Source organism: Pangasianodon hypophthalmus, chromosome 9, assembly GCF_027358585.1.
Source record: "Pangasianodon hypophthalmus isolate fPanHyp1 chromosome 9, fPanHyp1.pri, whole genome shotgun sequence".
In the NCBI taxonomy this organism is placed as follows: Eukaryota; Metazoa; Chordata; class Actinopteri; order Siluriformes; family Pangasiidae; genus Pangasianodon; species Pangasianodon hypophthalmus.
Window position 1 is genome coordinate 2,129,517 of NC_069718.1, and position 4,418 is coordinate 2,133,934.

The 4,418-nt window shown below is 39.7% G+C and overlaps 1 protein-coding gene across 3 annotated transcripts in view; it reads right to left on the reverse strand.

Moving 5' to 3' along the window:
* LOC113524928 (tenascin) overlaps positions 1-704 on the reverse strand; it is a 46,308-nt gene extending 45,604 nt beyond the window's left edge. The window contains exon 1 of one of the 3 annotated variants that reach the window (XM_053236948.1): positions 584-704. The gene's annotated coding sequence lies outside the window, so the exon portion shown is untranslated. The remainder of the gene's footprint in view (positions 1-583) is intronic. The other 2 variants (XM_053236946.1, XM_053236947.1) reach the window with 2 other exon arrangements.
* Between the last annotated feature and the right edge of the window lie 3,714 nt (positions 705-4,418).

The following is a 4,418-nucleotide window of genomic DNA, read 5'->3' on the forward strand; positions in this document are numbered from 1 at the left end:
ACATAGATCAATAGAGCCAATTGACTTATTTGTTAATTTATTTACTTATGAATTTATTAATTAATTTTCTCACGTCTTTGGCAGTTTGTGATTTATGACATGCAGTTTGTATAACTCTGTTTAACGCTGATAGTTACTTACTCGTTAGCTATGTTAGCCTTTTACGAATTAAAAACCAAAAAGTAAAATGTAAGGTTCAGACCCCGAGCACGACTTCACTGATCAGCTGCATCTGGAGTGAAGAGGACTCTGTAGAGATCTCAGTATTGGCAGAACTTTATTTTTAAGCTTTAATGCAGTGTAGAAAATTCAGTTAAAAGCATAAAACAAATAAACGAATAAACGAATAAAGGAATAAAGGAACAAACGAACACAGATGTAGTGAGAGTAAAGATCCTGATCCGGTCGCAGCTGATTAAAACATTTCAGTACTCAGGTGCAGGACTCACCAAAACCACTCTCTTCTGTCTTCACATCACTCCTTTATTTATTAATGCTCAATATATAATCACCTCACAGGTCACAGGTCACAGGTTGCTATGGTAACGACATACAGCTTTTAGAATATGATTTTCAGACTTACCTGAGAAGAGAGGGATGCTCTCAGTCTGTCACTCCGTCACCTCTCTCTCTTCCTCTGTCCAGTCTCAGAGAGTACTGATGGACTGACTGAGAAGAGTGAGAGGAGGGAAGAAGGGAATGAGAGAGAGAGAGAGAGAGAGAGAGAGAGGAGGGAAGCTGTAAAGTTTTCTCATACTTGAAGAATTTGTCCTCCCCCTGTCTCTCTCTCTCTCTCTCTCTCTCTCTCTCTCTCTCTGTGATGTAACTCTGTGTGGTTTTACAGGTCCCCACTGGGCGTTGGATATTTTTTCATGTTTTGAGTGAATGAGTGAAATCAATGAATATCTGAACTCTTTGTCCTCATCGTCTCTGTGAACACACTCTTTCACACGAGTCTTTGATTAGACTAAAATTATGCACTTTCATGTGATGTCCAAATTCACACCCAGTTCACCTCCTAGCCACTGAGGAAATCCCACAATGCACCATGATAGTCTCAGGTCCAAATCCAAGATGCACTGCTTGAGACTGATGATATGTATAAATATAAATATATATATATATATATATATATACACACACACACACACACACATATATATATATTAAAAAGTGAAAGGTAAATATGTTTAAGTGATGACAGCGAGTTAATGTCACAGTGGCAGACCCATCCCACGTCCTTCACCCCGAGTACCAGCTGCTGCACTCTGGCAGAAGATCTAGAGTGCCAAGTTATAAATTAAATCATTATAAAAATGGTTTGTGCCTCCTTCAATAAAGATTTTAAATAGCAGGGTCTAGGGAACTGTGCAGTTCTTTTCGACTGTGTTATTGTATGGAGATGTGCAACAATAACTGTGGGAGATAGAACTAATTATGAGGCTGTGCAATAACTGCAGGACTGTGCAACAATTATAGGACTGTGCAGTAACTGTGGGACTGTACAATAACTGCAGTAACTGTGGGACTGTGCAGTAACTGCAGGACTGTGCAATAACTGTGGGACTGTGCAATAATTATGGAACTGTGCAGTAACTGTGGGACTGTGCAATAATTATGGGACTGTGCAGTAATTGTGGGACTGTGCAATAACTGTGGAACTGTGCAATAACTGTGGGACTGTGCAATAATTATAGGACTGTGCAGTAACTGTGGGACTGTACAATAACTGCAGTAACTGTGGGACTGTGCAGTAACTGCAGGACTGTGCAATAACTGTGGGACTGTGCAATAATTATAGGACTGTGCAGTAACTGTGGGACTGTGCAATAATTATGGGACTGTGCAATAATTATGAGACTGTGCAATAATTATGAGACTGTGCAGTAACTGTGGAACTGTGCAGTAACTGTGGAACTGTGCAATAATTATGGAACTGTGCAATAATTATGGGACTGTGCAATAATTATGGAACTGTGCAGTAACTGTGGGACTGTGCAATAACTGTGGGACTGTGCAATAATTATGGGACTGTGCAGTAACTGTGGGACTGTGCAATAACTGTGGAACTGTGCAATAATTATGGAACTGTGCAATAACTGTGGAACTGTGCAATAATTATGGGACTGTGCAATAACTGTGGGACTGTGCAGTAACTGTGGGACTGTGCAATAATTATGGGACTGTGCAATAACTGTGGAACTGTGCAATAATTATGGAACTGTGCAATAACTGTGGAACTGTGCAATAATTATGGGACTGTGCAATAACTGTGGGACTGTGCAGTAACTGTGGGACTGTGCAGTAACTGTGGGACTGTGCAATAATTATGGGACTGTGCAATAATTATGGGACTGTGCAATAACTGTGGAACTGTGCAATAATTATGGAACTGTGCAATAACTGTGGAACTGTGCAATAATTATGGGACTGTGCAGTAACTGTGGGACTGTGCAATAATTATGGAACTGTGCAATAACTGTGGGACTGTGCAATAATTATGGAACTGTGCAATAACTGAGGGACTGTACAGTAACTGTGGGACTGTGCAATAATTATGAGACTGTGCAATAACTGAGGGACTGTGCAATAACTAGGGTGGCTTTGTAGGCTGGCAGGCTTTGGAACACTGTAATTTTAACTGAAGTGATGACATTAGTATACGTGTTGTATGGATGTGAATGTGTGATTGAATATGCTGTGTGTATAAATGTGTATGGTGTATGTTGCTGCTTTGATATATCAATGATTACACATGTTTTTAATTGTGTTTACATAGAGCATCCGCTGTACAAGGCATAATTTTAGAGTCAGACATGGCAGGGCATGTTTCAGTCCTGGTAAATAATGAGAGATACTGTTTATATACTGTATATATACTGCACAATCTTGGCCAAGTAGTAACAGTATTGCTGTATTAGGGTATTTTAACCATTCCGGGACAGTGGGAGTGATGGGTAAAGGCCAGTGTGTGTGTGTGTGTGTGTGTGTGTGTGTGTGTGTGTGTGTGTGTGAGAGAGAGAGAAGTAGAGGGGGTGTGTGGGGAACTCAGTGATGCTGAGGGCTTAGTGTAAGTGATACTGCAGATCCTGGTGGTCAGACACAGTGGAGTTGCCACACCAGACTGTGAAGCAGCTGGTCAATCTTCTCTCCACTGCACATCTGTAGAAGATGGTGAAGATTTGGGGTGCACTTTTAGCTCAGTGAATAATTATGCAAGATCATTAAGCATCATTAGCTAATGCTTCTGGCAGATTGTTTAGTAGGACTTTATATGAAACATATCCCAGAATCCCAAAGGCCCTACTGATTTTCTGGTTGTCACGGCGATCCAGCTGTGTGATGGATATGACTCTGATTTCTTAAATCTGTCCATGTGTTTAGTTTTTCTCTCTCTTTTTTTTTTTTTAGCTCTTTCACCTGCTATCAGTGGTCTGGGAGAGGAGGAGGAGGTGGAGCTGTCAATCATCTTTATCATCCCCACTTCCTTCCACATTACCTCCAGCCAATCAGGGCCCAGAGCTGCTATTGAGTGTCAGGAACCGGCTCTTTAAAGCACAGCATTTTGGACGCTTTTTGTTTTCTTATTTTCCCCTTGGTCTTGTTTGCCTTTCTGCTGTGTGTATTATATGTATTATATATCAGTGTCTTTCTGTGCGGTCCTTAATCACCATTTTCATATTTTTATATCACAGCGATTTTTTTACCTCATTTTCTGATATCGATTTTGAGCCAGAAAGTTTACGTTATTTCTGCTGAGCAGCGACGAGGCAAAACCGAGTGCTTTCTTTGGAAGGACCAGTAGAATTGCTATTAAACGTAATGACTATAAAGCATACAAAGCTCTAGACCTGGAGTTTTGTCAAAACAAATATAATGAAATTTCAGACTGTATTTTGACTCACATGCACAGATTTCTTCCATTATTACATAAGTAATAAAGACTGAGTGTGTGTGTGTGTGTGTGTGTGTGATGAAGCAGAGTTACTGTAAATACCCTGAAGTTGATTATTTTCCTATAACGGCACAACTCCAAGTGTTTTATGCCTCTTATACCAATTTGCCAGTGATTACTTTTATTTTAATTTATTAAAGAACAATATGTCATGCTTTTATCTGTTTCTAGTTACATTTAACATAAATAGTCAAGTTAGTTCCTGTTCTCACTTATGTTATAGCAGCTATAAACAATCGTTCCCTCACCAGCCTCTCTTTTTTCTCTCATTTTAAGTTAATGAAAAAATAAAAAATAAAAAAAAAACACAGCTTGTCATGTTACCGAGAAACCGCAAAGAAGTCGGAAAACTTAAAGTTACAGCTTTACCTCTGACTGTTACAAAGCACTGACACTGGAGACTCCTTCCGTTGCCTTTCACTGGTGTCAGGCTAGTTAGCTACAGAACGTTTATAAAACCACA